Genomic DNA, 27253 nt, shown 5'->3' on the forward strand with positions numbered 1-27253 from the left:
CAGCCGGGCCGAAGCTTGCAGACACAAAAATGCCAGCTCAGCTGCCGGTTATACGTCACAAGCGCGCGCCTTCGGTGACGTCACAAGGATGGGCCTTGGGGCGACGTCACAGGCTGGGGTGTTCGGCGGTGTCACGGAGTTGGTAGTGTCAGTAGCTGAGCAGTTTTCTCCTGAGAGTGGAGCCTGGTAACCGCGACCTCCCCTCCAGGTCCTGTGTGTTGCTGGCTGGAGAAGGGTAGTTGACAAACTCTGACCCAGCGCAGTGTTTATGTCGGTCAAAAATACAAAAATATGTCCAGGCGCGACCAAGGCGGGAGGATCCCTTCAGGCCACGAGCAGTCTAGCAACATGGCGCGACCCTGTCTCAGTAGTCCTACCTCAGCCCCCCAGCTACTTGAACCCCAAGGTTCAAGGCTCCAATGAGCTATGGTCCCACCACAGCATTCCAGCCTGCGAGACTGAGGTAAACCCTGTCTAAAAACGTAAAAAAAAAACCTAAGTGTGCAACAGGGAGGGACTGCCAAATAAAACTGCCATCCCAGTACTTTGGGAGGCCGAGGCGGGAGGATGGATGGCTTGGGCTCAGGAGTTCTAGACCAGGCTAGGCAACATGAAGAAACCTCGTCTCTACAAAAGATACAAAAATTGGCCGGGGGCGGTGATCACGTGCCTAATTTTTGTAGAGATGGGGGTCTCGCTGTGTTGCCCAGGCCAGTTTCGAGCTCCTGGGTTCAAGCGGTCTTCTCACCTTGGCCATTAGAGTCGTCAGGATTACAGGCGTGAGGGACTGTGCCCCGCCTGGGTTAGGCTGTTTAATAACAAGAAAGTGCTTGGCCAGGCTCGGTGGCTCAAGCCTGTAATCCCAGCACTTTGGGAGGCCGAGGTGGGTGGATCACCTGAGGTCAAGAGTTTGAGACCAACCTGGCCATGGTGAAACTCAGTCTCTACAAAAAGTACAAAAATTAGCCGGGTGTGGTGGCACATGCCTGTAGTCCCAGCTACTCCTTGAACCCAGAAGGCGGAGGTTACAGTGAGCCGAGATTGCACCACTGCACCCCAGCCTAGGCAACACAGCGAGATTCCAAAGTATGACACCAGCCTGGGCAATGTAGTGAAACCCTGTCTCTACAAAACAAAAAACCCAGGTGTAACTGTGTCCACCTGTGGCCCAGGCTACTTAGGAGGCTGAGGCAGGAGGACCACTTGAGGCCAGGAATGAAAGCATGTCTCTAGATAGTTAACTAGCTAGCTAGCTATATATGTAGTTTTCAATTTTTTCCCCTAGATTTGAACATGTTTTTCTAAAGTAGCATTCAACACATCAGCATTTTACAGTGTTATTAGTTGTTAATATGATTCTGTTTTTCTGAAATACAGTATCCTTCACAAGCAGTTTTGTCTTTCAAAGTACATAGATAGGTCCTTAAGTGAATTTGTCTGATGTTGGCGACCTTGGTACCATTTTCTCCAGTTGACTGGAATAGTCAGTCAATAATTTCAGGTTACTGTTGGCCTGAGAAGAAGAGCCCAAAGGCAACAAGCAAATGTGCTGGTGTCCAATCACCTTCTAGAAACATTTTCACTTTCCTGTAAGGTTTCCCTTGATGAACACAGAAGTAGTGTATGTAGAACTGACCCAGTGCTGCTGTGGCAACTTCGTATATTAGGACAAATTTACATTTCTTACCTTTGCGAGAGGCACCCTGGTAGGCTAGTGGAGTTACACATGAAGTCTGATCTCAGCTGCACTGTCCAGAGATACAACATGGTCCAATCAAATAACATTCTCTGAGCCTGTTTCTTAAGCTGTAAAATAAGAATAACAATTATACCTGTCTAAAAAGACAGCTTATTGTATTTGAGTGGTCTTTTATTTTCTACGAAGCTGTGTTTAACACGGTAATTATTTTTATTTCCGTACCACATTTGTGTTTTGTTTTGCTTTTCTTTTTGTTTTGAAATTGGGTCTGTTTTTGTTTTTTTTTGAGATGGAGTTTTGCTGTTGTCTCCCAGGCTGGAGTGCAGTGGCAAGATCTCCGCTCACTGCAACCTCCACCTCCCAGGGTCAAGCGATTCTCCTGCCTCAGCCTCCTGAGAAGCTGGGATTACAGGTGCCCACCACCACACCCAGCTAAATTTTTTATATATATATATATATTCTTAGTAGAGATGGGGTTACATCATGTTGCCCAGGCTTGTCTCAAACTACTGATGTCAAGTGATCCACCGGCCTCTGCTTCCCAAAGTGCTGGGATTATAGGCGTAAGCCACCACACCTGGCTTGTTTTTAAATAAGGGTTTCTTGGCCAGGTGCGGTGGCTCACGCTTGTAATCCCAGCACTTTGGGAGGCCAAGGTGGGTGGATCACCTGAGGTCGGGAGTTGAAGACCAGCCTGACCAACGTGGAGAAACCCTGTCTCTACTAAAACTACAAAATTAGCCGGGCATGGTGGTGCATGCCTTCTATCCCAGCTACTCGGGAAGCTGAGACAGGAGAATTGCTTGAACCCAGGAAGTGGAGGTTGCAGTGAGCCGAGATCGCACCGTTGCACTCCAGCCTGGGCAACAAGAGCAAAAGTCCCGTCTCAAAATAAAAAAAAAAAGATTTTTTAAAATGATATTTTCAGTATTTTATAGATATGTGAGCAGCAATCTTAATAGGACGTTACCTGACACTTTGCGGGACTAGACGATGACAGAGGCAGCTGATTTGATCCAGATGTCTAATTTATTTTTTTTCTTTCTTTCTTTTTTTTTTTTTTTTTTTGAGACAGTCTTGCTCTGTCACCCAGGCTGGAGTGCAGTGGCACGATTTTGGCTCACTGCTACCTCCATCTCCCAGGTTCAACTGATTTTTCTCCCTCAGGATCCCGAGTAGCTGGGATTACAGGCACATGCCACCAGGCCAGGCTAATTTTTGTATTTTTGATAGAGACAGCAGTTCACCATGTTGGCCAGTCTGGTCTCGAACTCCTGACCTCAGGTAATCTACCTGCCTCAGCCTCCCAAAGTGTTGGGATTACAGGCATGAGCCACTGTGCCTGGCCCAGATGTCTCTAATTTTAACAAGAGATGTATTGCAGGATCATAGCAGATTGAGTTGCTGGTGTATCCAGAAGGAAGTAAGCATGGAACTCAGGATAGCTGTCCTGAGTAGTGTGTGTGTGCTGTGCTTGAATATCTCACTGCTCATTTATACACAGACTTTCTTGTGACCGAGTCAACAGTATCTGTTTCATAAATAATGTAGCTTGCTTGCTTTCTTGCTTGCTTTCTCTCTTTCTTCCTTTTTTTTTTTGAGACAGGGTTTTACTCTGTTACCCAGGCTGAAGCGTAGTGGTGCGATCACAGCTCACCGCAACTTCAGCCTCCCAGGTTCAAGCAATTCTCCTGCCTCAGCCTCCCAAGTAGCTGGGATTACATGTGCCACCACTCTTGGCTAATTTTTGTTCTCTTTTTTTTTTTTTTGAGACGGAGTTTCACTCTTGTTGCCCAGGCTGGAGTGCAATGGTGCGATCTTGACTCACTGCAACCTTTGCCTTTCGGGTTCAAGCGATTCTCCTGCCTCAGCCTCCCAAGTATCTGGGTTTACAGGCATGCGTCACCATGCCCAGGTAATGTATTTTTTAGTAGAGACAAGGTTTCTCTATGTTGGTCAGGCTGGTCTCAAACTCCTGACCTCAGGTGATGTACCTGCCTTGGCCTCTCAAAGTGCCGGCATCACAGGTGTGAGCCACCACTCCTGGCCTAATTTTTGTATTTTTGGTAGAGATGGGGTTTCACCATGTTGGCAAGGCTGGTCTCGAATTCCTGACCTCAAGTAATCAGCCTGCCTCGGCCTCCCAAAGTGTTGGAATTATAGGCGTGAACCACCATGCCTGGCCAGCCCTATTTCTTTAAGCCTCCACATTTTGCACTTGTTAAAAGTATTTGAACATACAATTACCCAGCTTCCCTTGTTTATGTGTGCTTGAATTTTGTACAATCTTAAATATTTTTTTCCAATCTAAGTTTTATTTTACCCCGTTTCTTCTATATTTGTGTAACTTTAGGTGGCTGTCTTCATTGGAAGTTTTTTCTCAAAAGCCTTAAAATAGATTATTGTTCTTGGCAGCAAGTTGAAAGCTATTTGAGGAGAAGAGGAGACTTATGATGATTCAAATGAAGCAAACTAAAAAGTAATGAAGCAAGACAGAAGAAAAAGCAGTATTCACTTGCGCACATCCCAAAAGAATAACATTTCAAATATAACTAGAAAAAAGTATGCTGAAGTTCGCAATACAGAAATAATTATTAATACTCAAAATAGCTTTAAAGCCCTGCTCAGATTTTGAATGTTGGGAATTGACCCAGAGGTGGCTGTAACCTAAGAAAGTTCCTTCAGTAATGAGCATATGTTCTTTTTCAAGATGATGATGATTCTCCACCTTCTAAGAGACCAAAGACCATTGAGACACCACAGCCACCAGTCCCGTAACCTGCCAATGCTGGGCAACAGAGAGTGAGGGAGTTCAACTCTGGTAAGTTCTCAGTGAAATCCACTACCTTTTCCTTCATCTTCTGGACTCTCAGTGTGACTGATGAAAGTTACAACATTCTCTGCAGGGGGAAATGTTTTAGCATGTATTACTACATTTTAATCACATCTTTGTAAAGCCAGGAGCATTTTGAAAGTCACATTACAGACATTGTTTAAACATAGTTTGTATTTGCCAAAACATAGGACACTGTGTCATCTCGTATTAATTAGTTAGTTGGCTCAAAATTAGTGCTAATGACTTAGTAATTCAATGATTTCTCTTAGCTTTAAAACCCTTTTTATTTCAGAACTATTTCACCTCTTGGTTTTCATTTTTTCTATGTGTCACTGCCTGCCAGCTGCTAATTTATTAACTCCCAGTGAATCATGTGTCCTGTGAAGGGACTGAATGAGATGATAGTGGCAAATTATGTTGATGATTTGTATTTTGAATAGTTTGAATAAATAGAACATTAAGCTTGTATACATTTTGAAAATAGTATTTTAATATTCTACTGTCATAGTCACAATGATTGGATATATATTGAATTTATATGTACTTTAGGATATATTTTGAATTTGCATGTATATCTGTGAAGTTTTTTTTTTTCTCCACGAAAATTAGACTCTGATTTATTGAGGCATCTGTTTGATGCCACGTTAGGTGGCCCAGGCTCTGTGTAGGGGGTGAGGTTAAAGCAAGAAGAAGGGTGGTGAGAGGCAGGGGTGCCAGGTTTAGGTTGGAATACCTGGGGGTACTCTGAGGCTCCCAAAGTTTCCTTGGTCCTGGCCGGCTGTGCTGCTGGCCTGGGTATCTGATGAGCCTGCAAGGGTGACTCCCAAGAGGTGAGTGATCCAGGTAGGGCAGGGACTTTCGAGTCATGCTGTTTGTTGGCTTTGAATCCAGACTCATACACTTGATAGCTGTGAACTCTCCATGCCTCAGGGACCTGCAGAACTGAGCTCTGTCTGAGCCAGGTTCCATCCAGGCACTGCAGATCCATCCAGAGGGAAACCGCCCCAAGTTGCTCACTATTCAGTGCCTTCTCAAGCAGACCCTTGTCTCCTTCTAGGCCCTCACAATCCAGTGGAGGAGACGAAACTCATCTGCCTCTGTCCCTCTGGGCGCACCTCATGCCAGGTGCATCTGTGGACCTGGGCCATGCTCCTGGGCTTCCGAAGTTGGAGAAAGCTGCCAGGCTCAGGTGGGTACCTCAGAGCAGCTGCTGCCCTCTGGACACAGTGACAAAAGAACCCTGTGGGTCTGGAGCCCTGGTCTGGGGCATTGGGCAAGGCTCTTGCACTTCTCGGAGCCCATTTCCCCATCTGGATAGTGTGCTGATTCTATCTCCCTGTGGGCACTGAGGGCTTAGTGTTGGAGAGTCAGCATCTGGGGTTTGGGCTGTAATTCCCCTTCAGCCCCATAGCTGGGGGGAGCCAGGGACTTTATCGGGATTAACCTAGGTGTCATTCTAGCTTCCTGCCCCTGGCTTGGGTTCAGCATCTGAAGTAGTCTAGGCGGCAGGTGGTCCTGGTGGGGGTTGGGGCTTTTCCCCATTCTGAGGTCACACCCAGAGCCAGAAATGTTGGTGCCTGCTCTGGGCAAAGGTGGCAGCCTGTGCGACAAGAGCAAAACTCCGTCTCAAAAAAAAAAAAAAAAAAAAAAAAAACCTTCCACCATTTCAAGGGGCTCACATCTCCCTAAGGGCCCGGTAATTGGCCTGATCTGGCCTGCACTTGGCCCCCAGGGTGCAGGTAACACCCCACCTTACCTGGCTTCTTTCTGCCAGGGCCAATCTTCAGACCTCAGGACTTTCCAGCCTATCCCACCTCCCTCTCTGGCCAGCCTTGAGCCCTTGTGGGTCCAGCACATTTTCCAGGCTGTCTCCTGGTTGTCCTTCTGCCTCAAGGTCTGGATCATGCTGCTCCCCCTCCCATTCACCAAGACCCACAAGGACCACTCCACACCCAGCTCAGCCCCATCCCCTTGGATAGTCCTTTCTCTTTCCTCAGGTGGCCAGGTGCATATCTTGGTGTCAGGACCTTCACTGCACCTGGGAATGCCTACTGGTCACCTCGGTGACAGAGACCAAGGCATTTACTTGATATGACTACCCTGGTTCACTGTCTACATGGCCAGGGAAGAAGTCAGTAATAGGCTTTTGACTTGCTGAAAGGATCAGTTCTCCTGGCCCCATGGTCCAGGGATGGAGGATGCTGCAGGAGATGCACCCCTCACTTCCCAGCTGAGGACTGTGGGTCATCTCAGGGCAATTTCACAGTCCCCACGTGCCCCACCCCCTCAGCTCTGCAAATACCAAGCAGTGCAGCCTGCCTAGGGGACAGTGGGCTCAGGGGTGCCCAGGTAGTCCCCAGAATGCCCTTGGCAGGCCCCTCACCTAGGTGCTCCCACAGCTCTGTAGCAAGAGTTCTAACCTTTTCTGACTGTGGAGCCTGCTGAGAATAAGCTGTGGACTGTTTTCCAGAAAGGCATGTACATGCTCTCCATGCAAAACCTTGCATTGTGGCCAAGCGTAGTGGCTCACGCCTGTGATCCCAGAACTTTGGGAGGCCGAGCCAGTCGGATCACCTGAGGTCAGGAGTTCGAGACCAGCATGCCCAACATGGTGAAACCCCATCTCTACTAAAAATGCAAAAAATTAGGCGTGGTGGCAGCCACCTTACTGGTGGCCTTACACCTTACAGCCTACTCTGGAGGCTAAGGCAGGAGATTCACTTGAACCCGGGAGGCAGAGGTTGCAGTGAGGTGAGATTGTACCACTGCACTCCAGCCTTGGTGACAAGAGCGAAACTCCATCTCCAAAAAAAAAACCTTGCATCCTTTCAGGGGGCTCACACTTCCCTAAGGGCCCGGTAGTTGAACCCCTTGGACCTGAGGGTGAGAAACCTTGCTTCAGTTCTTCCCTGGGTGATCAGCCCAGGGTAAAGAAGGAGAAGCCAAAAAGGAGGACCCATGAGAAGGGCTCCCTCCAGGAGTTTGAGGCCCACTCCCTCCTCCCCTGCCTGTCCTCTGTCCAGGTCTCCTCCCTGCTGTGCCCCTCCTGGGGCCATAACCATTTGGAGCTGTGTTTTTCTACAGGCTTCTGGGCACAAAGTGGGCAGGCTCACCTGGAGGGGATCAGAGTAACATGGCAGAAAATGAGGGGGAAAGCTGCCCTGGAACCGCGCCTCTCTTCCCCCTCATGTCACTGGGGTGCACTCCTCCCTCACCTCACTCAGGCAGTGACATGGGTTCCATGTGAGTGCTGTCCTGCTTCCTCTGCTGCCTCTTTTTTTCCTTAGGGCTATCATAAAACTTTCTCTTTCCCAGCTCTGCCAATCTGGTGGGACATTGGGCTTCCCTCTCACAGGGTCCTGGGGACAGGCCCATCCTGTATCATACCTGCAGAGAGACCCTGTTTTTCTCCAGGGCCTGGGGAGCAGCCAGGTTCCATGAGTGAAACGCAGATCTGAACCATACCAAGCTGGGGTTGGGGTCCACACTCCTCTACTGAGAAGGAGCTAAGGATTCCAGCTAGATGAGAGGGAGAGTGGGCAGAGCCAGACCAGACCAGGACTGATCCCCTGGAAAAAGCCTGCCTTGGTGAGTGCTGGGTGCGGTGGCTCACTCCTGTAATCCCAGCAGTTTGGGAGGCTGAGACAGGTGGATCACTTGAGGTAAGGCGTTCAAGTCTAGCCTGGGCAACATGGCAAAACCCCATCTCTACTAAAAATACAAAAATTAGCTAGGCGTACTATGTTCCTGTAATCCCAGCTTCTCAAGAGGCTGAGGCAGGAGAATTGCTTAAACTGGGGAGGCAGAGGTCGAAGTGAGCCGAAATTGTGCCACTGCACTCCAGTCTGGGAGACAGAGTGAAACTGTGTCTCAAACAAAAACAAAAACAAAAAACACCATAATATGGCTTTGGCAGAGAGCCTGGCCCGGCAGTGCCTTCCCTTGGGTTTCTCCTGGGTAGGCCTCTGCCAGGAGGAGGTGCTTCGTTTTGCCTGTCCATGGCCCACAGCAATGGAATGTCTGCTTCTGAGGGTTGGGTGGGGGACTCCTGGCAGAACTGGAAACTTCTTCAGGTGGGTTTTTTGTTTTGTTTTGTTTTTGTTTTCGAGATGGAGCCTTGGTCTGTCACCCAGGCTGGAGTGCAGTGGTGCAATCTCAGCTCATTGCAGCCTCCACCCCCCAACCCCGGGTGCAAACAATTCTCATGTCTCAGCCTCCTGAGTAGCTGAGATTACAGGTATGTGCCACCATTCCCGGCTAATTTTTGTATTTTTTGTAGAGACAGCATTTCACCACGTTGGCCAGGCTGGTCTCGAACTGCTGACCTCAAGTGATCTGCCCTCCTCAGCCTCCCAAAGTGTTGGGATTACAGACATGAGCCACCGAGCCCAGCCCCTTCAGATGGGTTTTGAGGCTTCACTACAATACTAGTTTCCCGTGGCTGCTGCAGCAAATTACCACACAGTGACTTAAAACAACACGAATGTATTCCCTTACAGTTCTGAAGACCAGAATTCTAAAGTAAGTCCCACTGAAGCAAGGTGGGAGCAGGGTTGTTGCCTTCCGAGGCTCTGCAGGAGATTCTGTCTCCTGGCCCTGGAGGCGGCCTGCATTTCTCAGCTTGTGCTGCACGTCCTGAATGACTGGAGTTTCCTGCTTCCGTCACTACACCTCCCACCCTCTCCATCACCTTCTCTGCTCTTATAAGGATCCGGGTGAGTACATTAACCCCGCCAGTACAAGCCAGCCAAAGACCCTTAACTTCATTATATCTGCAAAGCCCCTTTTGCCATACAAGGTCATGTTCACCAGTTCCCGGGATTAGGATATGGGCATCTTGGGGGCATCAGCCTGCTACAGCTAGGCTGCAAAACTGTTACACCCTCCTGGTGTTGCAAAGATTGAGAGAAAAAGGGTTGGCATTTTTTGCTTAGGGGTCCCTCTTAAACTTGTACCTTTAAGGTCTGGGGTCCCTTTTAACCTTGTTTTTGTTTTTGTTTTTTCTTTTTTGAGGTGGAGTGTTGCTCTGTCGTCCAGGCTGGCAGTGGCATGGTCTCGGCTCACTGCAACGTCTGCTTCCTGGGTTCAAGTGATTCTCCTGCCTCAGCCTCCTGAGTAGATGGGACTATAGGCGCCCACCACCATGCCTGGCTGTTTTGTATTTTTGGTAGAGATGGGTGGGGGTGGGGAGGGGGGTTTTGGCTATGTTACCCTGAGCTCAAAGCCATCTGCCTGCCTCTGCTGCCGAAGTGCTAGGATTACAGGCCTGCACCACCACACCCGGCTGCTGTAAAGACTTATTTCCACACAGTTGAGACATGTTTTAGGAAGTTTGCTAAAAGACCCCTGGAGACCTCCTCTTTGTGGCCTCCCTGTTACCGTGTTTAATTTGATTGAACTTTTCTGCCCTCCTGCTTTTCAACTTCTCTAATAGTCTCTCATTAAACCAATTCTAAGAACCACCAAAAAAGGGAAAAAATTTTTTGAAAGCAGTAAAATGATGTGGACTGTTAGAATGTAAAATATATGAAATAAGTTCTTACATGTTAGTGCTGCTCTGACATAGGGACGTATTATTGAGAATCAGCTTTTGCTCAGTTTTCAGAGAAATGGAATAATCATATTGCTGATCTACATAAGCAAGTTGAAGAATTGTCTGAAAGAAAACATGGTATGTCTAAACTGGAAAATTCCTGTAATCCTGTGTTCATGAGCATTTACACAGTGGAGTTACTCTTCATCATGGGGGTACCATGGACAGGCCCAGGGCTGCTGGTGAGTCATGCCTCCTTACATGTTTCTCCTTGTCAGGTGCTTTGTAGTGTCTAAATATTGGAAACATTCTCTGTTTCTAAATTGCTGCAAAGCTAAGGAAAAGTTGTGTTTCTTTAATTATTAGCATTTCTTTTAAACTTTCAGCATGGAGATTGGGAATTTATTTACATATTTATTGCAAAGCCTTTCATCTTAGGGATTTCATTGAATTATTATTATTATTATTATTTTTTGAGACAGAGCCTCACTCTGTCGCCCAGGCTGGAGTGCAGTGGTGTGATCTCTGCTCACTGCAACCTCTGCCTCCCGGGTTCAAGCAGTTCTCTGCCTCAGCCTCCTGAGCAGCTGGGATTACAGGCGCCAGCCACCACGCCTGGCTGATTTTTGTATTTTTAATAGAGATGGTATCATGATCTTGGCCAGGCTGGTCTTGAACTCCTGACCTCCTGATCCACCTGCCTCAGCCTCCCAAAGTGCTGGGATTACAGGTGTGAGCCACCGTGCCTGGCCAAATGTTATTTTTTTAAATGAATTGTTTCTCTTAGTCTGCTTCATTAAATTTGGTATTCATCCAGGTGTGGTGGCTCACACCTGTAATCCCAGCATTTTGGGAGGTCGAGACAGGCAGATACTTGAGATCGGGAGTTCAAGACCAGCCTGACCAACATGGAGAAACCCCATCTCTACTAAAAATACAAAATTATATGGGCGTGGTGGCACATGTCTGTAATCCCAGCTACTCGGGAGGCTGAGGCAGGAGGATCGCTTGAACCCGTGAGGCAGAGGTTGTGGTGAGCCGAGATTGCACCATTGCACTCTAGCTTGGGCTAAAGGAGCAAAACTCCATCTCCAAATAAATAAATAAATAAATAAAAATTCAGTACTCACCAAGGTGCCCCTATTGTCTCTACCTTTATCTTGCTGCATCACTGAGTTGACATTAGATTTCAAATTCATCATTGCACTTATACTATTCTATCCTGAAGCCACCTTTATATAATGATGAAAGAAATTAGCAATTTGTTATTATCCTCTGTCTGTTGGTATATATCAAGTGCTTACCTAAAAAGAGCAATAACCAAAGTGCTTACCTAAAAAGAGCAATAACCAGTGGAAAACATCATGTGTTTTACTGTTTTTATTTGGATGACTACTTGTAACCTACTAGCAAACTATAAAATTGTATGAGATGCAGAATTTTAACTGAATTGCTTTAAGTGAACGTTTAAACATGATAAACCATATTGATGGTATTTATGTTAATATACTTAAAGTGAACATTTTTTTCTTCATCATGAATAATATAACGTACTCCTCAATGAAAATCTAGAATTAAATTTGCTAGTGAATTCAGTAACATTTCCATAATATTTTTAGTTATGTGCTTAAGGTTCTCTTAGTGTTTCTCCCACTTTTTAATAGCTTATGCCTTTTTTGCGTTTGTTTTTTTTTGGTTCATTTTAAAGTAAAAATCTCACAACATGTGATACCTGGAAGCAGTGTAACGGTCTCACCTGGTGGTAAGACTGTAGGCTCTGGGGGCACAGGCTGGCCATGTCTCTTCTCCTGTCTGAGCTTTAGTGTCCTCTTTTGTGGTCATGAGAACTGAAGATCTATCCTGAAGATTTGATAAGACACTAAAGTGCTTCATATAATACCAGGCATATACATGCACAGTAAATGCTTCTTCCTTACATTTTTATTGATTGATTGATTGAGACAGAATCTTGCTCTTTCACCCAGGCTGGAATGCTGTGGTGTGATTGTTGTTTCTGCAACATCTGCCTCCTGGGTTCAGGCAATTCTCCTGTCTCAGCCTCCTGAGTAGCTGGGCTTACAGGTGCCTGCCACCATGCGTGGTTAATGTTTGTATTTTTAGTAGAGACAGGATTTCACCATGTTGGCCAGGCTGGCCTCGAACTCCTGACCTCGTGATCTGCCTGCCTCAGCCTTCCAAAGTGCTGGGATTAAAGGCATCAGCCGCCGTGTCCAGCCTGTCTTTTCTTATCAAAACCACCCTTGGTGATGAAATGTTAAATAAGTACTAGTGGATATTATTTTGCTTAATGTTGCCTAGTGAATATTAAGTATTCTTACCTTTCAGAAATGAACTTATGAATTCAACAGGTGAAGATTTACAACTTGATTAAACAGCTTCAGGAGGTAGGTCTTCAATCTTAAGTCAGATTAGAAGATTATGTGAAATAATTATTTAAGGTTTAACATTGAATTCTTTTAATGGTACCCTCCACATGAAATAATATGCCTCTAAGTATTAATTATGTGCCAGGACAAGAGAATTCATGTTGTCAAAATTCTCATACTCTCTAGAACAGTGAACTCATTTTCTTTTTATTAACCCATTAGAAATACATGTAAATATTGCATTTACGGGTAGACAGAACTGGAAGAACAGTATTTGTCCTACTTTTGAGATGCAAGATTTATCTGGCGTAATGCATTGAACAGATTATTATTGAAGTCTACACCGGTCAACTGAACAAGCATTCGTCAAATGTCCATGATACGTAGGACAGAAGGTTTTCTTTTAGGGTGTGGAGCCATGCATATTATCTTTTAATTAGATTTAGTTGATATGTTTTTAAAGAAATAGAAGTATAATTGATTTTCTTGTTTTGGCTCTGGAGTGGGGACGAAACAGAATGGAATGACACTGTTTAGATTTACTAAAATGGAAGGCTAACCAGTGAGATCATATCCCATCTCCCTGGACCTTTGGCTTTTACAGGTTGAGCTATAAGAACAATTAGAAAAATGGATATCATTTAAACACAGTATGTGGAAAAGAATAATTTCTACATATTGTGAATAATTGCACCTGCTAGCAGTTCTTTTTTTTTTTTTTTTTTTTTTAGATGGAGTTTTGTTTTGTTGCCCTTGCAGTGCAGTAGTGTGATCTCAGCTCATGGCAAGTTCTACCTTCTGGGTTTAAGCAATTCTACCTGCCTCAGCCTCCCAAGTAGCTGGGATTACAGGCACCTGCCACATGCCTTCCTAATTTTTGTAATTGTAGTAGAGTTGAGGTTTCACCGTGTTGACCAGGCTGGTCTTGAACTCCTGACCTCATGTGATTTATTCACATTGGCCTCACAAAGCGCTGGGATTATAGGCATGAGCCACTGGGCTTGGCCATAATTTTTTTAATAATGTTGTTTTATTTTAGGAAAGTAAATACAATGAGTAGGACTTAGCTCCAGTTTTCTCTTACTGTTTTTTGTTTGTCTGTTTTGTTTTGTTTTGAGATAGAGTTTAGCTCTTGTTGCCTGGGCTGGCGTGCAATTCCGTGATCTTGGCTCACTGCAGCCTCCGCCTCAAGCGATTCTCCTTCTTCAGCCTCCTGAGTAGCTGGGATTACAGGCGCCCTCCCCAATGTCTGGCTACTTTTTGTATTTTTACTAGAGATGGGTTTTCACTATTGGCCAGGCTGGTCTCGAACTCCTGATCTCAGGTGATTCACCCACCTTGGCCTCTCAAACTGCTGGGATTACGGGTGTGAGTCACTACAACCGGCTTTAATGGGATATTTCACTACAGACTTTGATAAACAGAATATTAGCATTTTTGCTGTTGTTTTTATTTCAGTCATTATTTAAGGTTTAACATTGAATTCTTTTAATGGTACCCTCCACATGAAATAATATGCCTCTAAGCATTAATTATGTGCCAGGACAAGAGAATTCATGTTGTCAAAGTTATCATACTCTCTAGAACAATGAACTCATTTTCTTTTTATTAACCCATTACGAATACATGTAAATATTGCATTTACGGGTAGACAGAACTGGAAGAACAGTATGTGTCCTACTTTTGAGATGCAAGATTTATGTGGCGTAATGCATTGAAAAGAGTATTGTTCAATGTTTTGAACAATAATATTTTTATTTTATTGCTATTTTTCTTTAGACTCAATTATATTAACAGAAGTAAAGATAAAAGTATAAAAGTTAAAGACCAATACAAATTTAATAGTTATTCTATTCTACATATTGTGTTTAAATGATATCCCTTTTTCTTTTTGTCGTTATAACTCAAGCTGTAAAAGCAAAGGTCCAGTGATGATCCCATACCCTTTTTTCCAGTGTCATGTTGAAGATCTTTATGTAGAAGGCCGTTCCAAAGGAACTCTTTTTGTGTGGTGGGGGATGGGGTTTTCATTCTTCTTGCTCAGGCTGGAGTTCAATGGCGTTATCTTGGCTCACTGCAACCTCTGCCTCTTGGGTTCGTGTGATTCTCCTACCTCAGCCTCCCGAGTAGGTGGGATTACAGGCGCCCACCATCATGCCAGCCTGATTTTTGTAATTTTAGTAGAGGCGGGGTTTCAGCATGTTGGCCAGGCTGGTCTTGAACTCCTGACCTCAGATGATCCTCCTGCGTCAGCCTCCCAAAGTGCTGGGATTACAGATGTGAACCACCATGCCCTGCCAGAAATTTTTTTTAAGAAGACTGTCTACTAATGGAATTCTTGGCCTGGAGAGGATATTGCTGTCAAAGGAATGGATTCATTTTTTTATTAAAAGGTAAGACTCTTGGATTCTTATTGGACTCTCCTCTCTGTTCTGAGTAATAAATTTTTTTATTGTTGACAAATATTTATTCACCACCAGGGTTATATTTAATTAAGTTTGAGTTATTTTATGGTTTTTTTTTTTTTTTTGAGATGGAGTTTTGCTGTCCTTGCCCAGGCTGGAATGCAGTGGTGCGATCTCGATTCCATGCAATGTCTGCCTCCTGGGTTCAAGCGATTCTCCTGCCTCAGCCTCCCGAGGAGCTGGGATTACAGGCATGTGCCACTATGCCTGTCTAATTTTGTATTTTTAGTAGAGTTGGGGTTTGTCTATGTTTGTCAGACTGGTCTTGAACTCCCGACCTCGGGTGATCTCAGCCTCCCAAAGTGCTGGGATTACAGGCTTGAGCCACTGCACCTGGCCTATTTTAGGTATTTTTATCTTCTACTTTTTAATTTATCTGGGTCCAACATTGAGTAAGTCATGCCGGTGTTAGCTTTTAAAATGTGAAGACTGCCCTCACCTGACTGGCACGCAATTGACATTTTCTTTCACAGTTTTCTGCTACTTTTGCTAAAGAAAATAGTATCCATGTCTTGTTTTTAAGCCTGAGATTTTAAAGCCTATGTGGGAATAAATGATTTTTATAGATGTGTAGAGAAAGATAGTCTTGAATGCAATGTGATATTAAAGGATCCCATTTAAGATTATTGTAATATGTTTCAAAGACCTGTGGGTTGCAAAGTTACCAGTTTACTTGTGAGGACACGTCCTCCACGAAGTACCTGATGAGACCATTTGCAATTATTATTTTGTTTGGTTACTGTATAGAAACCTCAAAAGAAGATTTAGTTGTGCTCAAGCATCCCGATTGTCTTTTCTTTTCTTAATTAAGTAATTAATTATTTTTTTCCCTCCTGAGATGGAGACTTGATCTTTCACTTAGGCTTAGAGTTCAGTGGCATGATGTTGGCTCCCTGCAATCTCTGCCTCCTGGGTTCAGGCAATTCTCCTGCCTCAGCCTCCTGAGTATCTAGGATTACAGGCATCTGCCACCACGCTTGGCAAATTTTTGTATTTTTAGTAGAGACGGGGTTTGACCATGTTGGTCAGGCTGGTCTCGAACTCCTGACCTCAAGATCTGCCTACCTCGGCCTCCCAAAGTGCTGGGATTACAGGTGTGAGCCACTGTGCCCAGTCTGTCTTTTCTTTTCACACCCACCCTTGGTGATGAAATGTTAAATATGTACTAGTGGATATTACTTTGCTGAATATTGCCTAGTGAATTATTCTTATCTTTCAGAGATGAACTTATGAATTCAACAGGTGAAGATTTACAACTTGATAAATCAGCTTTGTGAGGTAGGTCTTCAGTCTTTAGTCAGGTTAGAAGATTATGTGAAGTAACGTTTAACATTAATTTCTTTTAATGGTAGCTTTCACATGAAATAATATGCCTCTAAGTATTAATTATGTGCCAGGACAGGAGAATTCATGTTTTCAAAATTCTCATACTCTCTAGAACAAACTCATTTTCTTTTTATTAACCCATTTTTAAATACGTGTAAATACTACATTTTGGGTAGACAAAACTGAAAAAACAATATTTGTCCTACTTTTGAGATGCAAGATTAATGTGGCGTAATGCATCGAACAGGTTATTATTGAAGTCTACACCAGTCAACTGAACAAGCATTCATCAAATGTCCATGATACTCAGGACATAAGAAGTTTTTATTACTAGTATGGAGCCGTGCATATTATCTTTTAATTAGATGATTTAGTTAGATATGTTTTTAAAGAAATAGAAATATAATTGATTTTCTTGTTTTGGCTCTGGAGTGGAGTGGGGACAAAACAGAATGGAATCACACTGTTTGCAATTATTAAAATGGAAGGATTGCAGCAAGATCATATCCCTAGTCTCCCCATAGCAAATGTCATGTGCTAGCTGTTTTGTGTGTGTGTGTGTGTGTGGTTTTTTTTTTTTAAGATGGAGTTTTGTTCTGTCGCCCATGCTAGAGTGCAGTGGTGTGATCTCAGTTCATGGCAAGCTCACCTCCTGAGTCCAAGCAATTCTCCCTGCCTTAGTCTCCTGAGTAGCTGGGATTACAGGCCCCTGCCACCACGCCTGCCTAATTTTTGTATTTGTAGTAGCGTTGGGGTTTCACCATGTTGACCAGGCTGGCCTCGAACTCCTGACCTCAGGAGATTCACCCGTCTCAGCCTCCCAAAGTTCTGGGATTATGGGTGTGAGTCACTGCACTTGGATTTAATGGGATATTTCACTGCAGACTTTGATAAACAGAATATTAGCATTTATGGTGTTCTTTTTATTTTACTCATACTATTTTTCTTTGGACTCAATTACAATAACATAATTAAAGATCAAAGTATAAAAGTTAAAGACCAATACAGATTTAATAATTATTCTTTTCTACATATTGTGTTTAAATGACATCCTTTTTTCTTTTTGTTCTTACAGCTCCAACTGTAAAAGCCAACGGTCCGGGGATGATCCCATACTGTTTTTTCCAGTCTCATGTTGAAGATTTTTATGTAGAAGTTCTTCCCAAAGGAATTTATTTTTTTTTTGGAGACAGAGTTTTCACTCTTGTCGCCCAAGCTGGAGTGCAATGACGCGACCTTGGCTCACTGTAACCTCTGCCTCCTGGGTTCAAGTGATTCTTCTGCCTTAGCCTCCCGAGTTGCTGGGATTATAGGTGCCCAGCACCATGCCAGGCTAATTTTTGTATTTTTAGTGGAGATGGGGTTTCGCCATGTTGGCCAGGCCGGTCTTGAACTCCTGACCTCAGGTAATCTTCCTGCCTCAGCCTCCCAAAGTGCTGGGATTAGAGGCGTGAACCCATGCCCGGCCAGAAATGTTTTTTTTAAGAAGGCTGTCTACTAGTGGAGTTCCTGGCCTGAGAGGATATTACTTTCCAAGGAAAGGATTTCTTTCATTATTTAAGGGTAAGATTCCTGGATTCTTACTGGACTCTTAATCTCTGTTCTGAGTAATCCATCTTTTTTATTGTTGACCAGTAGTCATTCACCACTAGGGTTGTATTTAATGAAATCTGAGTTATTTTATGGCTTTTTTTTTTCTTTTGAGACCGAGTTTTGCTCTCATTACCCTGGCTTGAGGGCAATGGTGTGATCTCAGGTCATCACATTCTCTGCCTTCTGGGTTCAAGCTGTTCTCCTGCCCGGCCTCCTGAGTAGCTGGGTTTACAGGCATGCGCCACAATGCCCAGCTAACTTTTTGTATTTTTAGTAGAGCTGGTGTTTCACCAGGTTGACCAGGCTGGTCTCGAACTCCTGACCTTGGGTGATCCACCCGCCTCATCCTCCCAAAGTGCTAGGATTACGGCACTTTAATCCTAGCACCGTGCCCGGCCTGGGCCTGCTTCTTTCATTCTCTTTTTTTTTTTTCATTAGCAGTTTAAAATTGGTGACTTATTCAGACACAAGCAAAAGAATATTGGCCCAGCTTTGGAAAAGGTGTGAGCCCATGTATGATTTTCCTAGTTTCTCCTCCCCCTTCGCTTTTTGCTCTCTTGTTAGTATGTTAATTGTTTTCTCTCTCTCAATCTTTTTTCCCCATTTCTTTGGCAGACATTTTTACTTGTCTTGGAAGAGTAGGCGAAGAGCTGTTTTTAGGACTCTTTGAAAGGGTACAGTATGGATGACAGTCTTGGCTAATGGCAACCAGATCCAGGGAGCCGGGGTCAGTGTGAGCTGGAATCAGTTCAAATTAGCAAAGCACTGGTACTCAGTGGCAGGAATACAAGCGACCGCAAATTGTTTAACACATCTGGAAAGGGATACTGACATCATCCTCAGAATCTGTGGGGAATACACATAGCCTGTAAGACACATTCCTCTTTGACCCTAAAAAGATTCTTTGAAGAATAATACCCTTAGCAATTTTCTAGCCGGCTTGCCTGCTTATTTATCTTTGAGGACAACATGCCTCGTGGAGGTCCACAGGCCCCAGAGGATTCTGCATTTGAAAGTGCTGAAGCTGAGAGACTGGGTCTTGGTGGACCCCAAGAGGTCTGCTTTTCCTCTACTCATTGTTCCTTTTTTTTCCCAGCAACTAGCATTGCTGTTTAAATGGGTTGTTCTTTGCCGTTTAATTTGTTTGGTAGTGGTGTGTCAGGATTTGAGTTTTCTGGATAGTTTCCCAGCTGGTGACTTGAGTGGTGGTTAGGGAGGAGCTGTTTTAGGGCTGTTCTGGAGCTATTGAGTTAGGTGTATGGATACTCACAGCTCATCTGTTGAGGAGAATGCTGTTCTCATTGTGCTGCCTTTGGTGGTGCTGTGTGTGGCCCTTTAGATGTGGGTGGAGGTGAGTTGGGGCAGTTAATGAGATCTTTTTTAGGTGCTTTTGATAAAGTAGCCTGCACTACAGGATTCACTGTGACTTTTTTCCTTAACTTGTGCGTATTTCTCTCCTAGCCTTTGCTGTCTTTCTCATGCCTTTGATTTTCCCAGCTCCTCGTGGTTGAAATTACATAAGTGCTCTGCTGTGGTTTAAGTGTGTCCCCCAAAGTTTATGTGCTGGAAACTCAATCCTCAATGCAACAGTTGGGATGTGGGGCCTAATAAGAGAGCCTTCATGAATGAGTTAATGTTGTTATTATGGTAATAGATAAGTAATCACAGAGTGGTCTTATTATAAAAGAGAGTTCAGCCCCTTTTGCCCTCTTGCTGTCTTGCACTCTCTTGTCCTTCTGCCTTCTGTCGTGGGATGATGCAGCAAGAAGATCCCTACTAGATGCAGGCCCCTCAACCTTGGATTTCATAGCATCCAGAACTACAAGAAATAGTTTCTTCCTTTCACCTTTTCCTTTCCTTTCCTTTCTGTTCCGTTCCGTTCTGTTCTGTTCCATTCCATTCCTTTCCGTTCCCTTCGCTTCCCTTCCCTTCCCTTCCCTGTTTTTCCGTTCTCTTCCCTTCCCCTCCCTTCCTCTCTCTCCGCCTCCCACCTTCCTTCCCTTCCTCCTTCCCTCTTTCCCTCTTTCCCTTCCTTCTCTTCCTTCCCTTCCCTTCCTTCCCTTCCTCCCCTTCCTCCTTCCCGCCTTCCCTTTTTCCCTCCTTCCCTCCCTTCCTTCCCTTCCCTTCCCTTCCCTCCCTCCCTCCCTCCCTCCCTCCCTCCCTCCCTCCCTTCCTTCCTTCCTTTTTTCCTTCTCATAAATTATGCAGTCTGTGGCATTCTTTTATAGCAGCATGAAATGGACAAAGACCAACTCCATTTTCAAGAGCAAGCCCTTTTGTAGTTTCTGAGCCAATTATGACTACAAAGGAAGTTCTGTAGGTAGCCTCAGATCCACCACCTAGGAAGCATGCTACCAAGCAGTCCTAGCATCTAGGATTCGATCAAGTGCTGGGCAACATGATACCTCTGCAATTTAGCACCTCCCTATGTACCTCCAGTTGGCTCAGCCCATCAGGGCTAAAACTACCCCTCATATCCTAGTGTCTCTTGTAGGCAGAAGCCTTGCCTGAACCCCAAGCTGCTTGGCTCACATTCTGTCTTGTGCTTTTTTTGTAGGGGGTTCAAACATACACAAAAGAAATAGGATGAACCTCCACGTACCCAACCCTCCGATTAAGCAGTTACCTCCATTTTTCCAGATTTGTTTCATCTACTTTAATCTCCCTAAAAATTTATGTTTGTAAGGGAAAAACTGAATAAATAGCTCCACACTACCTCTCATTTTAAGTCACTTTTCAGAGTAGTAAGTTAGTGACCTAGTAACCTTCCCTTTAGTGACTAATAGCTTTTTTTTCTGAATACCATCATGAACTCATAGATTATTGTTTGCATTTGATGTATTTCAGGCCATTGTTGTCTTTATTGTTTTGGATGCTTACATTGTCTCATCGAGGTTAATATCTCTTCAAGTTGACTCTCCTGTCTTTTTGATGTGATGCTGTTGGACTTTGATGACTTCCTTGCTTTCTGGCAAAAAAGATGTTCCAGGATCAATATACTGTACCATACATGGAGTCAGCCATTTCTCTAGGGGGCCTTAATTCCTGTTATTAGAGAACACAGTTTGGGGTCTTGGACTGAATGACTTTTGTGAACCTCCTCTTCTGAGACTACAGCCTGCGTCCCTGCATATAACCCATTTGGAGCTCTTGCTGGGCACCAGCAGATCTCCTGAAACTGCTATATAGTTCTGCCTCACTCTTACAAAGATTCATCTCTTGAGAGTTTTGTGCTCTGTCCCCAGATATAGTCTTTCTGGTTCTGAAGCTTTTGTTTCAGTCCCCCTGAATTCCACCAGCCCTATGCATGCCATACCTTGGATTGCTAACCCAACCCCAGTGGAGCCTCTTTGGTTAGAATAGTTGCCACACCCCGTGCCTAGTACTCTAGTAAACAAGGTTCTACCTGGGCTTAGGTTAACTTTTGCTCCTTTGGGCCCTGTGTTCTACCAGCATTTCATTTATCTGAAACTCCCCCCTCACCTCCAGACCTTAATTGTTCTTTAATGGTTTACTGCTGCTTCCTGGGTTCTCAAGAACCCAGTTCAGGAGTTTCTGTTTTAGTTTGAGATCTTACAGGCCTGTCTCATCAGGTTGGTGTCAGTCCAGCTAGGATTAGGCAGAATTGGGTGGGGGTTGTAGTGCATTTTTGGCCCAGCATGTACCTGTCTGACTAATTATCTGTCTTTTCTTTCCTGTTGCAATTCATGGGCCTTAGCATCTTCTGAATGGTGTTTAGTAGGTCATCCTGTTGATTTCCTGCTAGGGAGTAGCATACTCTGGCTCTGTACCATTGGCCAAGGGACTTAAGGATAGATGACAGGCTGCAGTTTTGTTAAATGGAACAATATGAAGAGATGGCATTTTGGCAGCAGGGCCTATTTGAATGGTTGGTCCTTTGTCCCTGTGTTGATATAGGCAGATCCTTAACGGGAATTTGGAATGATCCCAAATATTGTAGATCACTGGTACATCAGGTTATCCTCAAGGCTGTCTTTCTAACAGTCTTGAATGATATTTTGTGAATTTTTGGAGATTCTCTGTGTAGGGTTTAATCGTTTAGTTTTTTTAGTCGTGCCTGTTTAGTTTCTTTGCAAAGAAATAAGAAATCTGAAAGAGATGGCAGGCATTAGGGAAAAAAGCCAGGAGCCTTGTTCCCCCACCCTCTACTTAGGTTCTGGAACTGTACTCATAGGTGAGTAGTGAGGAGCTGGGCCCAAGCACATTAATCCTAGATGTAGCTCTGCTTTGCGCTCGCTCCAGTACTTGTATCAAATTCACTTCAAGTCACCCAGAGTAATATGTAGAGGAGTCATTCAGGAGCATGCTTATACTTCATTATATCAAATGGGAGATCCTGTAATTTATAGCCTATTATTTCTGGAGTCTGGAGATGGCTCTGCATAAGCTTTGCTGAAGCAGATTTTATTACATTAGAAGAGAACCTACCTGGCTGCATCCTACACTGGAAGCTTTTAGATGCTAATAAGGAGGTCACAGAACGTAAAGGTCACAGAATGACTCTGGAATCCATTCCCTGCCAAGAAAGAATAATGACGCTCTAGGTTGGCCTCTTTTCATTTCCCTTTGATTTTGAGTAATACATTATCTCCTCACTTCCCAGCTGAACAGTTTGGGAGTCTCTATTCCCTAGAAAGACTCTGGTCACATGCCCATCAGATTAAATTAGATGACAACTCTTTGACCTTAATGAATGTTGAAGGATTTCAAAGGGCTAATGGAAATTCTTCTAGAAGTAATTGCAACCTCCGCCTTCTGGGTTCAAGCGATTTTCCTGCCTCAGCCTCTGAAGTAGCTGGGATTACAGGCGTCCACCACCATGCCCAGCTAATTTTTGTAGTTTTAGTAGAGGCGGGGTTTCACCACGTTGGCCAGGTTTGACCTCAGATGATCCATCCGCCTCGGCCTTCCAAAGTGCTGAGATTACAGGCGTGAGCCACCGCGCCTGGTTAAACTCCAGTTTTTCGTGTTCCCTGCATAGGTCAAGGTCTTAGGGAGTGATTCATTCTAGCAGAACTCCCTGGATTTTAAGGCAGGTGTTCCATTTATTAATTGACAAAGGAGGCATATTTCTCCCCTGGTAACCTAAAGATTTAGGTTGTTTTCCCAGGGACTCTGTTTTCACTGTGAGGGTTCTTGGAAACTAAGCAGAGGATGAGGAAAAGGCTGTGAACAAGCTTGCTGGTCTCTCCCTGTCCTATAAAAGAGCATACTTCTTCTGTAACCAGAAGACCCTTTTGATTAGTCAAGGCTGGACAGACTGAGATGAGGGTGTGTGTGTGTGTGTGTGTGTGTGTGTGTGTGTGTGTGTGTGTGTGTGTGTGTGTGTGTGTGTGTGTGTGTGTGTGTGTGTGTGTGTGTGTGTGTGTGTGTTGAGACAGGGTCTCACTCTGTCACCCAGGCTGGAGTTCTGTGGTGAGATCAGAGCTCACTGCAGCTTCTACTTCCTGGGCTCAAGGGTTCCTCCTATTTCAGCCTCCAGAGTAGCATGGAGTATAGGAATGTGTTACCACACCCAGCTCATTTCGTAATTTTTTGTAGAGATGAGGTTTCACTGTGTTGCCCAGGCTGGTCTTGAACTCCTGGCCTCACGGGATCCTCCTGCCTTTGTCTCCCAGTGGCTGGCATTATAGGTATGAGCCACCTCACCTGACCTGCAATTATTTTTCAACAATATACTTTCTCTTTTACAGAGCCACTTAAGCTAAAGATTCCCTTGAGAACAAGTACTGTCCTGTGGTTTCATGGCCTTTCTTCCATTTGTGGTTCTTGCCAAGTGGTATTTCAATGACCTCTTATCAAGATGGATAAACCCAAGTTTCCCAGTGCTGGAATAGAGAAAATGGATGGACAAGTAAGTCCCACTCAGCACCCATAGCCCAGGCATGGGGACCTCAACACACCTGAGCCCCAGACGTCACCTTTCATTGTGAGTAGCTCTGAGATGACACTTCTGGTTGGTAAATGCCTACTGGCAATAGTTTATGTAACGGCAAGTGAAGGAATAAATAGTCACCAAAACGTTTTCTGTCCCCAACTCCAGCATTAATTGGATTAGATAGTTATTTTATGAAAAATTTTCCTATGCCGCAGTCCTGACCATATCTTCAAGTGAACAGAAAAATTCTATTAAAAAGTGAACCTTCTGTCTCACTCTGTTGCCCAGACTGGACTGCAGTAGTGCAATTATGGCTCACTGCAGCCTCAACCTCCTGGGTTCAAGCAGTCCTCCTGCCTCAACCTCACAGGTAGCTGGGACTACAGGTGCTTGTCACCGCACCTCACTAATTTTCCCATTTTTTAAATATTTGGATTCCACAGGACTGACTTCAAAAACTTGAGTACGCCTGGATTTTGGTATACACAGAAATGGGGTAGCTGGAACTAATTCCCCCATATACCAAGGGACAAATTGTATCTGTTTTTACAATTATAGTGTAGGATACATTATGTTCCATGACAATGGTAATTTTTAATGACAATTTTTAATTGAGTGAAATTACCATAAAAATAATAATTTGCTGAGCTGTTACTAGGTGCCTATAAGTACCACAGATTTTTTAAATTCCCCATATCTCTTCCTTATTTCACTTAACCACTCTATCTTAAATTACTCATGCTTGCTTCAGTGGCACATGTACTTAAGTTGGAACAATAGGCCTCTGTGAAAGAATGACATGCAAATTTGTGAAGCATTCCATATTTTTTAAAAAATGAGAAAAAAATTACTCCCAGATTTTCACTGTGTTTGTGCATATCACCTTTCGTTTAGGTTGAATTATATCCAAAGATGATATTTCCGGAAGTGAGATTACTGTGAGTGACAGGGTATGAGCATTCTTATTACCCTTGATGTAAATTGCCAAGCTTTCAGGCATGGTGGCTGTCAGCCTATAATTCCAGCACTTTGGGAGGCTGAGGTGGGAGGATTGCTTGAGGCCAGGAGTTGGAGGAGGCAGTATAATGAGTAACTGTCTGTATTATTTTAAAAAAATGTCCAGGCCGGGCGCGGTGGCTCAAGCCTGTAATCCCAGCACTTTGGGAGGCCGAGACGGGTGGATCATGAGGTCAGGAGATCGAGACCATCCTGGCTAACACGGTGAAACCCCGTCTCTACTAAAAATACAAGAAAAATTAGCCGGGCGAGGTGGCGGGCGCCTGTAGTCCCAGCTACTCGGGAGGCTGAGGCAGGAGAATGGCGTGAACCCGGGGGAGTGGAGCTTGCAGTGAGCCGAGATCGCGCCACTGCACTCCAGCCTGGGGCACAGAGCAAGACTCCGCGTCAAAAAAAAAAAAAAAAAAAAAATGTCCAAGCTTTATCCTGGAAGGTTTATATACAATGTAAACACCACTGATAGTACAAGAAAATGGCCATTTCACTGCACTTTCACTGGCACAGGTATTATAATTTAACAAGTTACTTTCTGTGTGATAAATAAAAGAATTCATATTACTTTGTCACCTTTTTTTTTTTTTTTTTTTTTTTGAGACACAGTCTCGCTCTGTCACCCAGGCTCTAGTGCAGTGGTATGATCTTGGTTCACTGCAACCTCTGCCTCCCAGGTTCAAGCAATTCTGCCTCAGCCTCCTGAGTAGCTGAGATTACAGGCACACACCACCATGCTTGGCTAATTTTTGTATTTTTAGTAGAGATGGGGTTTCACCGTATTGATCAGGCTGGTCGCAAACTCCTGACCTCGTGATCTACCCGCCTCGACCTCCCAAAGTGCTGGATTACAGGCGTGAGCCACGTACCCGGCCTATTTGTCACACGTTTTATCTTTCCTTGTGTTAGCTTCTTAGCTTTATTTCTTTATTGTCCTTTTTTTTTTTTTTTTTTTCTTTTTTTGAGATGAAGTCTCGCTCTGTCTCCCAGGCTTGAGTGTAGTGGCACAGTCTCAACTCACTGCAGTCTTGACCTCCTGATCTCAGGTGATCCTTCCACCTCAGTACTTGGGTTTATGGGCACATGCCACTATGCCTGGCCAGTTTTTTTTTTAATTTTTAGGAGAGACGAGGTCTTGCTTTGTTTCTTAGGCTGGTCTGGGACTCCTGGCCTCAAGCGATCCCCCCACCACCCCCTCCCAAAATACTAGTATTATAAGCGTGAGCCACCATGCCTGAGCTGTCCATGTCTTTTCCATTTATTTATGGAATTAATTTGTCTTTTACTAATGCGATGATCTGTTTAATCTTTTATTAAATTATAAAAATAGTAAATACTTTTAAATAAATAAGTGAAAAATTTCCTTCAGTCTTTAGACCCATAATCTTATCTCAGGAAATAATTGCTATTGAGAAAATGGGCCATATCCTTCAAGACACATACATGGTGATTGAACATCACTTCACATTTTCATATTTCGTGGACATTTGTGCCAATACCTATTGATCTATCTTAATCCTTTTCATGGTTGCATAATATTTTGTTATATAGATGTATCACAGTTTACTCATCAGCTGCTGTAGGCATTTAGGCTCCTTCTAATATTTGCTTTGAGTTCTTTATATAATTAAAAATTAACCCCCTCAGCCAGGTGTGAGGTCACACCTCTGTGGTGTTACAGGCAGGTCACACCTGTAATCCCAGCACTTTGGAAGGTTGAGGTGGGAGAACTGCCTGAGTGTGGGAGATCACCACCAGCCTGGTCACCATAGCGACACTTTGTCTCTACTAAAAATTAAGAAAATATTGAGCTACACATTGCACTGTACACCTATAGTCCCAGCTACTGGGGAGGCTAAGACTGGAGGATCACTTGAGCCTAGAATGTTGAGGCGGCAGTAAGCTATGATCACACCACTGCACTTTAGCTTTGGTAAGAGCAAGACTGTTTCTTAAATAAAATAAAAATTAGATGGGAATATTGCTCGAGCCCTGGAGGTTGAGGCTTCAGTTAACTGTGATTGCACCACTGCAGTCCAGCCTAGGCGATAGAGCAAGACCCTTTTTCTAAAAATAAAATAAAAAGTAACCTTCTGTTATATTTCCCAGTAACACTTTCCCTCCTATGTTTCTGCTGGAAGCCCTTGCATTTTGTTTGTTTTTCACATACCATTTAAAACTTTTAAGTACTGATGTATGTCTGTGTCATCCCTCTTTTTTCTTTTCTTTTCTTTTTTTTTTTTTTTTTTTTTTTTTTTTTTTAAAGAATGTGTTTTTGTCACTCCAGCTGGATCTACCATGAAAGACTTCTGAATCCAGGAAGAGAGACTGACTGGGCAACATGTTATTCAGGTACAAAAAGACTTGGACTATAACTCAAAAATGATCAAATAATAGTGTGTGCATCAAGTGCAATGGGAAGCTCTTCTGGAGGGTGAGAGAAGCTTCCAGTTAAGGTGACATTGAAGCCAGGTCCTGAAAGATGAGGAAGAGTTGTATGAGAGTGG

The 27253-nt window shown here is 44.1% G+C and overlaps 1 long non-coding RNA gene across 1 annotated transcript; it reads left to right on the plus strand.

Moving 5' to 3' along the window:
* The first annotated feature begins 63 nt into the window (after positions 1-63).
* LOC106997408 (uncharacterized) lies at positions 64-23735 on the plus strand. Its single transcript, XR_013415306.1, has 10 exons — positions 64-463; positions 4410-4520; positions 5593-5724; positions 9035-9250; positions 10134-10310; positions 12415-12477; positions 12709-14848; positions 16140-16198; positions 17322-17809; positions 23554-23735. It is a non-coding gene; the product is annotated as an uncharacterized LOC106997408 (long non-coding RNA).
* Positions 23736-27253: the final 3518 nt, after the last annotated feature.

This window comes from Macaca mulatta, chromosome 3 (genome assembly GCF_049350105.2).
Source record: "Macaca mulatta isolate MMU2019108-1 chromosome 3, T2T-MMU8v2.0, whole genome shotgun sequence".
Classification (NCBI taxonomy): Eukaryota; Metazoa; Chordata; class Mammalia; order Primates; family Cercopithecidae; genus Macaca; species Macaca mulatta.